The sequence below is a fragment of the Spinacia oleracea genome, chromosome 1, assembly GCF_020520425.1.
Source record: "Spinacia oleracea cultivar Varoflay chromosome 1, BTI_SOV_V1, whole genome shotgun sequence".
In the NCBI taxonomy this organism is placed as follows: domain Eukaryota; kingdom Viridiplantae; phylum Streptophyta; class Magnoliopsida; order Caryophyllales; family Amaranthaceae; genus Spinacia; species Spinacia oleracea.
Genome location: NC_079487.1, coordinates 25,533,763 through 25,546,390, shown reverse-complemented (window position 1 = coordinate 25,546,390; position 12,628 = coordinate 25,533,763). Strand labels below are relative to the sequence as shown.

The window sequence follows — 12,628 nt, the reverse complement described above, 5'->3', positions numbered from 1 at the left end:
ATACCCCTGTGCTGTATCAAACTGCACTCTTGGGGTATGTGTTCTTTTGTGAGATTAGATGACTGCAGTTTTAAATATTAGTTGATAATTCTTTGGTAATGTGATATTGTGAAATTGAATGTTGAGAGATATGCTTGAAATCACGGGAGTTGGCTCTTTGAGCTATATATTGAGAAGTTCTTTGTGAATAGTCAGAAAAGCTGGTGAGGAATATAAATTTTGCCATGCTACTCTCCGGTTTAATACCTTATATTGTTGCTTGAGTCTTGTTTAACTATGCGATGTGTTGGCTGTGCTGAAACATCCTGAGATCATATCAGTTTGAGTGTTTGATCGTTGTTCAGAAATGTTTAATTTTGAGACATTTACAATTGCTAATTTGGGAACTTGGAGTATATCCCTGTTGGTTGATGTGACCTGAGAGTTGTTTAATTATGAACTGTGTCAGTTGTGTTAGAGCGTTCCAAAATTATGTGAATTTGAGTGTTTGATGTTATGCTATTGGAGCATATCTTGGTTGTGGTTTTTCATTTGGGTGAGACTGATGCTGACAATAATTTGAAAACTGATATTATGATCAGTTAGAAAACTGGTATTTTTTGGTCTTTAACATGCTCTTGTATTATCTTTCTTTTTCTTTCCCTCCCTTTTTCTTTTTTGGAAATAGGCATAGGTTGTTCTTGGATTTGGGTGGATATCCCAGGCTTTTAAGTCAATAATGAAAAACCTGTCGTGATTTTAAGGCTAAGTTCAAAAATCTTAATTCTATTCAATCATCTGAATCAAGCTAGGCTCTTTGTTTTTTGCTGGAAAACTGAAAAGTAGTGGACAACTTAATGCACTCCATTAGGGATTTGGTTAGTTATATATGGTTTTGCAGCATGGTTGAAAGCTAGAGCTGGTTAAACATTAAAATTAGCAGTACCAGGTTAGCTTTGTTGGTAAACCTAATCTAATTATGTTTGTGACACCATTCTTGCCATTAGTTCCAAAGGCGAAACACATGAAGAAGTAAGTCACAGTCATATTATTTTTGCAATTAATATGTAAAACTCCAAATTAATGATGAGGTTTTAATTTTGTGATTACGAGGAAAAATTATTGGTTTTTTTTTTGTTATTAATAATAGTTAAAACAATAAATGGGGTTGGCTGTATGAACCAAGAATTTATGAAGTTCTAGACTTCTAGGTTTTGATTCATGAGATTGGGCTACGACAAAAGGTTTGGGTTTCTGACATTTGGTAGACTTTCTCATATTTCAAACAAATGGAAATCAGAATTTCAATTGGATTGTGACTGACTTTGAGATTGATGAAATTATACATGTTTTTACATGTGTCAACCTTGTGTGGAATTGCATATAGTTTTCATGGAATTCCAGAATTTCAATTGGACTCTGACTTTAAAAATGTCATCACTGATTTTGAGATTGATGAAAGTATACCTGTTTTTTTAACATGTGATTACTTTATGTGTACTTGCAGATAGTTGGACCGGCAAATGCAATGATGAAACAATGCAAGAGTGTGGACGGATTGGAGGATGTTGTTGACATTGTCGGTACCGGTGGTGATGGAGCAAACACTGTAAATATCTCTACCGGCGCCTCTATATTGGCCGCCGCTTGTGGTGCCAAAGTAGCCAAGGTTGCATCTCAGCTTTTGCTTCTCAATTGGTGTGTTTTGAGGGGAGGGGAGGGGTTCATGTCAAAGTGTGAAAGAGTGGTACAAATTGAGTCTGAATATCTGCTAATTGTGTTTAAATATGCTGGATTTACTAATGATGGGTTGTGTTTTTTGGGATTTTGTTGCAGCAAGGGAACAGATCAAGCTCTACTAAGGTTGTTTCAATTCTGCAGAACGGTGCGCGGTGCATGCTTTCCAATTGACTAAAGGTAATTCCATTTGCACACTTCTGGTAAAGTTCTGCACTTTTTTATTTTCCTTCCAATTTTTTTTCAAAGAATAAAACTTTGGTTGTGAATGTTCTTAGCAGCATTATGTAATTTCAGCAGTTTATTCTTAGTACTCAAACATTTTGCATGCTAAATTTTCAATCTTTTTTGCTTGATGTTTGAAGATCTTCCATGGGTTTGTTTGTTTGTTCTTGAATTTCTTTACCCAGAAAACATAAAAAATGTTGGAAATATTTCCGGTGAAATTTAGAAAATTTCTGAAAGATCTTACCTTTCTGGGTAGATTACTGTGATCTAAGGAGCATTGTGAACATGATCTGTCTCAATTATAATTGTCTTTTGCATGGTACAAATTTGCATCCAGGATTAAAGGGAATAGGTATTTAGCTCCAATATCGAACACCGACCACATCATCGATCCAATAACAGTAACTGAGCAAGTGAATAACGGGAATAGGCTTTGATGTGACTAATTTCAAAATTGTTTTGCAGACTTAGAAGCAGGTGAGAATATTTTAGTCAAAATATGACATATAACGATCAAACGAGACTAAAATGAAATTTTCGCTCCTAACTTTGAACTAACGAACGTAAGAACTCATTTCAAACTTACTACATAATTCATATGATTAGTTGTAACTTTCCAAGACTCAATCCAATCTATTTATGTACATTTGAGACTTGTTTGGCTATATAGGTCATATTTAGGCTAAAATGACATTTTCGCTCCCAACTTCGAACTAATGAACCTAAGAACTCATTTCAAACTTACTACATAATTTATATGATTAGCTTTAACTTTCCAAGACTCAATCCAATCTATTTATGCACATTTGAGACTTGTTTGGCCATTATAGGTCATAATTAGGCTAAAATGACATTTTCGCTCCCAACTTTGAACTAACGAACCTAAGGACTCATTTTATTCTTATTACATGATTAATATTCATAGTATTAACTTTCTAAAACTCATTCTAATCTATGTATGCACATTTAGGGCTCATTGGGTCGTTATAGGTCATATTTAGAGCTAAAACGACATGTCCGCTCCCAACTTTGAACTAAAGAACCTAAGGACTCATTTTATTCTTATTACATGATTAATATGCATAGTATTAACTGTCTAAAACTCAATCTAATCTATGTATGCACATTTAAGGCTCATTGGGTCGTTATAGGTCATATTTAGAACTAAAACGACATTTCCGCTCCCAACTTTGAACTGAAGAACCTAAGGACTCATTTGATTCTTATTACATGATTAATATGCATATTATTAACTTTCTTAAACTAATTCCAATCTATTTATCCACATTTAAGGCTTATTAGATCGCTATAGGTTATATTTAGAGCTTAAATGACATTTACGCTCCCAACTTTGAACTAACGAACCTAAGGACTCATTTTATTCTTATTACATGATTAATATACATAGTATTAACTTTCTAAAACTCATTCCAAACTATTTATGCACATTTAAGGCTCATTGGATCGTTATAGGTCATATTTAGAGTTAAAATGACATTTACGCTCCCAACTTTGAACTAAAAAACCTAAGGACTCATTTGATTCTTATTAAATGATTAATATGCATGTTTTTAACTTTCTAAACTCATTCCCATCATGTATGCACATTTAAGGCTCATTGGGTCGTTATTGGTCATATTTAGAGCTAAAATGACATTTCCGTTCCCAACTTTGAACTAAAGAACCTAAGGACTCATTTGATTCTTATTACATGATTAATATGCATAGTTTTAACTTTCTTAAACTAATTCCAATCTATTTATGCACATTTAAGGCTCATTAGATCGCTATAGGTCATATTTAGAACTTAAATGACATTTACGCTCCCAACTTTGAACTAACGAACCTAAGGACTCATTTTATTCTTATTACATGATTAATATGCATAGTTTGACCATTTTAAAACTCATTCCAATATATTTATGCACATTTAAGGCTCATTGAATCATTATAGGTCATATTTAGGCTAAAATGACATGTTCCTTACTCTTGAGTCGTATTCTAGACTATTAGGACATTGTCATTAGTGCTTGAATGTTAAAATGTGATATTAAATTTGCATTTAATCTAATGCTTGATTGAAATTTTTGTTTTTGTAAAGGTCTATACTCTGAGGAATGCGCCTTATGCGAGTGAGGAAATTGATGTGGTTCGTGAGCAATGGGCTAAGTTTTTTACCAGCAAATATTTATTATTGGCCTGATCGCGCTTGATCGAGTTGGTTTAGATGTTATAGAACAATCTTTTATATTAAAATGTATGCGTACAATGAAATTGGAACATATATTTAAATGTACGTGCACTTTGGTTTCATGTATACAAAACAACAATTATTGTTTTTATATTTGTTATACAGGCTGCGATATTTTATTATTGTTGTCACAGGTTTCTATATTTGGTGCAAGGCATTCTAGGTATCCTAAACAAAATTAAAATTTTCCCGCCAAAAGTGCTTTGTTGCAGCGTACATATATATGTGTACGCTGCAACAAGGGTGTAAAATTTAACAAAATTTCACACTTGTTGCAGCGTACAAATAGATGTACGCTGCAACAGGTGGGGTCTATTGCAGCGTACATGATTTTGTACGCTGCAACAAGTCAAGATTTTGGCCAAATTTTGGCACTTGTTGCAGCGTACATGAATTTGTACGCTGCAACAAGTCAAGATTTTGGACAAAATTTTGACACTTGTTGCAGCGTACATGCATATGTACGCTGCAACAAGTCCAGACTTGTTGCAGGCCCCCCAGTTGCAGCATACGATGTACGCTGCAACAGGGGTCTAAAAGCCCGCTGCAACAAGTGTTTTTTCTACTAGTGTTTGGCCTTGTTAAGGCGTAGCCCAGACAGGCGGTCAGCAATATCTTCCTCCGTTGGTTCGTAGCCTAAGCCAAAGGGAGTAGATTTGTTGGGTAAAGGATGGAATGTGCATTCCTTCTTCCTTATGCCCAATGGGGTTCCTGGAAAATAACCTTGAGCTAGCAGCATTCTAGGAATGACTCGGGATGCGTGCGGGTCTAGGAATGCTGGATCATAGTCTTCGACGAAATGGATTTCTTCATCCTCTATCATGTCCTGGATCGTATTTTTTAGGTTCCAACAGTTTTCAGTGTCATGCCCATTTCCTTGATGGAATTTGCAGTAAGTACTTTCGACCCAATATTTGCTCTTGACAGGAGGGTCACGGGTGGGGCATATAGGGCTCAACTTTCCTTGATTGGTTAGTCTTTCAAAGGCTTGTACCAAAGTCGACCAGAGTGGGGCAAACTTTCGGTCTCGGACCCATCTTCCAGGGCTTCTTCGGGCGGGAGTCTCCTCTACGGCATGGACTTCTTGGGGTTTGGATGTGTTGCCCCTGTTGTAGGTGTTTCTTTTGTACGCGGGCTTACTTTGTATTGTTTTTGCGAGGTCATCCTCGATCTTTATTCCCACATCATAAACTCTTTTGAAAGTGTCAAGTCCCAGGTACCTAAGGTGTTGTCTGTAAGCCGGGTCCAGGTTGTCAATGAATTTTTGGACCAATTCTGTTTCGGGAGGCCTATTGATTAGTTGGGCCGCCTGGTCCCTCCATCTAGGAAAGTAGGTTGTGAAACCCTCATTTTTCTTTTGGAAGAGAACTTTCCAGCTCGCGCATGGTGACTTGAAAATCCATGTTCGACGAGTATTGCTTGATGAAGACATTGACAAAGTCTTCCCAAGTGGGGAAGAGCTTAGGGTCCTGGTGGTAGTACCATTTGAGAGGCACAGGTTCCAGGGACAAAGGAAAGGCAGGTAAATACATGGACTTGTCCACGCCTTTCAAGTTCATGGCATTCACAAAGCTTCAATAGATGATCACGGGGATTGTCCGTGGCTTTAAACTTTGGTAAGTCAGATGAACTAAACTTTTCTGGTAGTTTTCCAGGAAAAGGTTCAGGATCAAGGGAGAAGTACTTGCTCCCCATGGTTTGCTGTAGGACCATTTTTTCAATCCTCTTCTCGTTATCGAGGTCATTTTTGGCTTGTGCAGCCGCTAAGGCTTCGTTTTCCATTTTCAGTTGGCCCATAAGTTGGGTCATTTGGACCATCTGCTCTTGCAATTCTTCGATGGACATGTTTGAGGGTGCGAATCGAGGTTGGGGAAGCGGAGATCCTTGAAATGAGGAACGACGGACGGAGCTTGGAGTCACTAAACCTGGTGTTGGTGATGTATCTTCGGGACGCACTAACCTTTGATTTTCAGATCGGCACCAAGTGGCAGGACCAGTCCTATGCATAAGATAAGCTAAAGTTTTAGGCCCCAAAGTTTCGAGCATTACTTAGTCTAGACTTTGACTCTCTCTACTGGTTTTTTCGCTCTTTCTTTTATTGGTACACTTTTTGGTTTTTCTTTTGGTCATTCTTTGGATTTTCGAAACACTTGCCCGTTGTGACATTCATAGTTATTAGCATGTTCGGTTTTGGTGTCGAGCATTGTCGTCGTAGGAGGCCTATCAACGACACAAAGAGTTATTTTTTTTTTATAAGTCTCTTTTAGAATCGAGTGCTTTCTCTTAAGCCCTCGTAGCAATTTTACGAATGGTTTTTTTTGCTACGTTTTTTTTCTTTTGTGCGGGCATCAAGGCTGCTGCGCCTAACCAGAAGGCCAGGCAACAACTTCAGCGCCCAGCGTCGGGCGTGAGAAATTTTGGCGCCCAGCCAGGGGCGTTGAAAATGCGTCCCTAGTTGGTTCTCGTTTTCCGTTTTCTTCTACTTTTTGTTTATACGACTTTGATTTTGCGTGCTTGCCTAATAACGTCCTTTACGCGTTGCAGCGTTTGTGGGATTCGTTATGGGCCATCCCGAGCATCACTTATTTTTGTGGCGATCGTTCGGGTTTGCGGAACACGTATCTTGGTATAACTCTTTGGCCAATTGGTTTATGAATGTTTGGGCAATTTTTTAAGGTCGTTGGTTTTCTAGCATGGTTTGTCACACACAATCATATATTTCGCTACACATAACTAACATTACATCATGAGGCAATAATAATATGTCATGTAGTTTATGATAGGCTTCTATGGGTAGTATTTGCGCCTGGCTTGGTACCGCTTCTATCGCGGATCCAACAAATGCCCCGGTCGAGGTAGTGCCTTCAACAGACGAATTTCGCCCAAGAGGCCAATCACGATGTAAGCCAAGGGGGCATGCACCAATGAGAGGGACCTAATGGGAGAGCGAATGGGTTTGGGACGGGTGTACTACTAGCGAAAGTGCCGAGTGGACAACATTCGAAGCGTATGCACCCCCCGGTTGGCGATGGGTATCCTTAGTCCAAACTCCCTGAGGGAGCCAAGATTCGATATGCGGTTCTGCCCGTACACATTAATATGCTGATTTTCAGGTCGTCCCAACTTGATGGGGAAATAAACGCGGGGTAGGATCGTTTCACCCTTCGGCTATTTTGATTACCTACAAGCACGAGTATTTCCTTCACTATCCCCAGCGGAGTCGCCACTGTGAGGGGGTCGAAAAAGCACGAGGCTAATGCGTGACCTCGTCCCTCGTGGGTGTGACGCTTCTTTTTGTCAAATCAAGTGTAATTGGATTTCCTGTGAGTTTTCACCCAATTGACTAGTAATATAGGAGTCGCCATTCAGTTTTTAACGACAATGAGAAAAACTAACAAAACCCGGTTATCGTGACATGAAGGGAGTGCAATTATGTTTGACCACGACGGCCGTAGGTTCCCTTGTGATCCCTGGTGTGGGGATCTCTCAACGTACACCCGCAGGGTAGAGATTGAGGGTTCGGGGGACTGTAACTACCGAGAGGAGTACTCGCTCGTCGATAACTCCAGAGGCAGGATATCCTTACTAGCTCAGCATAAATAATTGAAGGGACATGCGTTAACTATTAAACTAATCTGAGTTGATTTTAACAATATGCAACATATAATACTAGATCGATCGCGATTATCTGATTTAGATTGTTTTAAGGGACCTAGTATGATAATCCAATTTCCCAAAAATATTATCTTTATTAGGCGTAATAGAACAATCAGATTTAATTAGTTTACAGTTCATAAAAGGGCGAGGAAAGCAATTAAATCATGGAAAAGGGACACATTACGACGCACCCTTGAGAGGTGCGTCACGGTTCTCAGAAAACTAACCACTTTGACTTTGCTATTTCTCCTTTTATTTAAAGAATCTCAAGTTATGGGACAGGATACGTTCTGTTCGATTTATGGATCGATTGCGACAGAACGCGTGATCAATTTCGCAGCGTGAGGCTTAGGCTTAGGGGTTGAAGCCAATACTCAGAATAATAATTGTGTGTTGTTTTCACGTCAAACTTGGGGCTATATTTATAGAAAAGAGTTCGTGGAAAGATAGAATTGTAAAGCTCTAATCCATGAAGAATTAGGAACGAAAACGTACCTAGGTAATTTCAGCGCCCAGGGCTGGGCGCCGAAGATTTCGGCGCCCAGAGCCAGGCGTTGAAAATAGGGTCTGGGCTGTTTTCTTAGTCAGATTCGGACTTTTAGAATCCGGAGTGTTTGAGATTTAATCGAGTCTTTTAGTGCGTATTAACTTTGTGACGGAATGCGTCTGGGCCCGTTACGAACTCTAGGCTCGTTAGGATTTTGATTAATACGTAACTCTTATTTTCGAATCATATTAGGAATAGGATTCTCTTGCAATTTCTATCTCATATAGGATTTATGTTGGAGTGCAACACCTAATTCTGACAGGTTTCTATCTTTTATGACGTGCCACTTTTAACAACTACCCATTACGGCAGTTACTATTTTTAGCAGGTTTCCGTAAATAGCAGGTTTCGGGTGAAATGAACAGGGTGATTGAGATTCGTTATTTTTATAGGAGATGCGTTGTCAAGTGGAGATTTATGTTTTCATCATCGAACCTTCCCTTTCGGGAATGGGGACAAAAGTAGGTGTCTACACTTTTGTTTACCTAAAATATTTTAGAATTGAGTCAAAATACATAATGTGCTTAATTCTTCAATGGTTTTAGGGTCTTGGAATCATTTTATTCACACCTTCCGTAACACATAATTCGAATAAAATGCTAATGACTTGTTTAAATTGCATGATTGCTTTAATTTTCAAGTTATTATTCCTGATAAATGTTTAGACTTTGCATGCTTCAATGTATGTTTTAATTATTGTTTACAATTAAATATCTTGCACTGCAGTAAATCCTTTTAAAAAGGTAACAGTAAATTTCCTCGATTGGTAGTGAATCCAAGAACGATTCACGGAAATGAGAGAAAATGAGCAATTTAAAATGTACGTTTCTTTTAGCGACTCTTATGGTTGTTTTCGAGTATCAAAGTCGAATGGCAAACTGATTGGTGCTTGTGAATTCAAAATATAATGTAGTTTTGAGATCATAAAGCATTGAGTTTAAACGCTCAGCTTTACCAATGGTTAGCAACCTAATATCTTTGTCCATTTAATTCTCGAATGAGGCTAGTCACTAGACCATTCGAATAGATCGATGCTTAGAGAACTTTAGAAGCTTCTGGTAAGATCATCTAGTTGAAATAGAATATTCAACATAAATTAAAATGGTAAAGAACCTTGTTGGAGTGACATTAGAAATGTCTAACAAAGTATAAAAGTCAACACTAGAGAATTCTATTCTTAAGACTATAAGAAAGGGTACAGGAAATAAGAAAACAAGGAACAAATGAAAGGAATTTACGATTCCGTTTCTACCTATAAGTTTATGTGTAAAGAGAAGTGACCTAGCAATCAAACTTCCTTGGTATCATATACCGCTTGAGGTTCTTACTTCGGTAATAACTCAAACAATGGAAGCTAGGATACACTAATGACCTACAAGTGGGAAAAGAAGCATGGCAATGCTACATTAGTTGTAGGGTCATCTAGTTTGTTTTAAGTCCTTTCAAAGGCTGGAACTTAATGGCTATTTTGTTCCATAATCAGCATACCTAAATTTCTGCTTCAAACACAGAAAGACTCACATTCAAGAAAAACAAAAACATTGTTTGTTTGTTTATTTGAATGAAATGGTCATTTACGGGTTGAGTCAATATGCTTGATTAAAACAGACAACTCTTTAACAATAAGAACTTTACTAGGTTCTGTGAGGGGGTTGAAAAAGCATGAGGCTAATGCGTGACCTCGCCCCTCGTGGGTGTGACGTTGTCTGATCAAGTGTAATTGGATTTTCTGTGAGTTTACACCCAATCGACTAGTAATATAGGAGTCGCCATTCAGTTTTTAACGACAATGAGAAAAATTGACAAAACCCGGTTATCGTGACATAAAGGGAGTGCAATTATGTTCGACCACGACGGCCATAGGTTCCCTTGTGATCCCTGGTGTGGGGATCGCTCAACGTATACCCGCAGGGCATAGATTGAGAGTTCGGGGGACTGTAACTACCGAGAGGAGTGCTCATCGATAACTCCAGAGGCAGGTTATCCTTACTAGATCAGCATAAATAATTGAAGGGACATGCGTTAACTATTAACCTATTCTGAATTGATTTTAGCAATATACAACACATAATACTAAACCGATCGTGATTATCTTGTCTAGATTGATTTAAGGTACCTAGCATGATAGTTCAATTGTCCAAGGTATTATCTTTATTAGGCATGATAGAACAATCAAATTAATAGTTTAACAGTTTTATAAAAGGGTGATGAAAGAGATTAAATCATGCGAAGGGACACATTACAACGCACCCTTGAGAGGTGCGTTGTGGTTCTCAGAAAACTAACCACTTTGGCTTTGCTATTTCTCCTTTTATTTAACGAATCTTGAGTTTCCAAGAAAGGTTCCAGTATCCGGGCTTAATTCTTCAGCTACAAGGGACAAGATACGTTCTGTTCGACTTTTGGGTCGATTGCGACAGAACGCGGGATCAATTTCGCAGCGCAAGGCTTAGGCTTAGGGTTGGAGTCAATACTCGGATTATGAATTGTGTGTTCCTTTCACGTCGATTTTGAGGCTGTATTTATAGGGAAGAGTTTGTGGAAAGATAGATTTTTTAGAGCACGAATCCAAGAAGAATTCGGAGACAACACGGTCCCCAGGTATATTCAGCGCCCAGGGCTGGGCGCCGAAGATTTCGGCGCCCAGAACCAGGCGTTGAAAATAGGGTCTGGGCCGAGTTCCTTGTCAGATTTGGACTCGTAGAACACGGAGCTTTTGAGACTTTATCCGGGTCTTTTAGTGCGTATTAACTTTATGACGGAATGCGTCTGGGCCCGTTACGAACTCTAGGTTCGTTAGGATTTTAATTAATACGTAACTCTTATTTTCGAATTATACCAGGAACAGAATTCCTTTTGTAAATTCTATCTCTTTTAGGATTTATGTTGGAGTGCAACACCTAATTCTGACAGGTTTCTATCTTTTATGTCTTGCCACTTTTAACAACTACCCGTTATGGCAGTTACTATTTTTAGCAGGTTTCTATAAATAGCAGGTTTGGCTGAAATGAAAAGGGTGATCGAGATTCGTTATTTTATAGGAGATGCGTTGCCAAGTGGAGATTTATGTTATCATCATCGAACCTTCCCTTTCGGGAATGGGGACAAAAGTAGGTGTCTACAGTTAGCCCCCAGTTTGACTGAGTCTCGAGATGAGACGATGGTCAAAGTACTAGACGGAGTGCGTCATACAAGCCATGGTGTATGTGACCTATTTTGCGAGGGTCTCACGAGCCCCCGAGTGATAACATTTGACTTAAGGGTCATCACTTGAAGTGTTAACATATCCCTCACGTGTCATTGGAATTTGTCAACTGATAGTATAGAAACTCCCTCACTTTGTCATTAGGAGTATCTAAAGATGCATAGAAACTCCCTCACTTTGTCATTGGAAGTATCTAAAGATGTTTTCGAAATCAAAGCTATAAAGTGTAACTGGGCCTGGCCAAGCCCAATCACGAGGTAAAATGTTTTTAAAGATTCTCATTTTCAGGGTTAGCTAAACGAAAAAACCCCCCTTGTTTTTATAGGACGTAAAACGAAGGAAAATCCAGCACATCGTTCTTTTTTGGAAAAACGGAAAACCAATCCTTTAATTTTTGGAAAAAGGGAAAACCGGCCAGAAAAAAGTTATCGCTGCAGCGACTAAGGACCTGCGCGGTTAGTGGCGCAGACCCCGCTGGCTGAAGATGGCGAGCCTGTCCGCTGAGGGTGGACACCCCGTCCGATAGAAGTGGACGAATCTATTTTGATGTTTTTGAAAATAAGGACCTACGCGGTTAGTGACGTAGACCCCGCCGGCTGAAGATGGCGAGCCTGCCCGCTAAGGGTGGACACCCCGTCCGATAGAGGTGGACGAATCTGTTTTGAAGTATTTTTTGTAAATAAGGACCTATGCGGTTTGTGACGTAGACCCCGCCGGCTGAAGATGGCGAGCCTGTTTTTATTTTGAAGATTTTATTTTCTTTTCATTTTCGAAAACTGAGGACCTGCGTGGTTAGTGACGCCTTGTCCGCGAAGATGGCGAGCCTGTTTTTATTTTGAAGGTGGGCGAGCCTTGTCCGCTAAGGGGGGACGCCCCGCCCGCTGGAGGTGAGCGAACCTGAATTAGTCTTTTCGATTTGGGACTCGCGGGGTAAGTGCCGCGATCTTGCCCGATTGAGGTGGGCAAGTCCTTATTTCATTTGTTCTTGGGATTTCTTTTGAGAATTTCTTTTTTATTCATTCTT

The 12,628-nt window shown here is 39.2% G+C and overlaps 1 long non-coding RNA gene across 1 annotated transcript; it reads left to right on the top strand.

The window, feature by feature from the left end:
- Window positions 1-1,783: 1,783 nt before the first annotated feature.
- On the top strand, window positions 1,784-4,286 carry LOC110791947 (uncharacterized). Its single transcript, XR_008925790.1, has 2 exons — window positions 1,784-1,896; window positions 4,046-4,286. It is a non-coding gene; the product is annotated as an uncharacterized lncRNA (long non-coding RNA).
- Window positions 4,287-12,628: the final 8,342 nt, after the last annotated feature.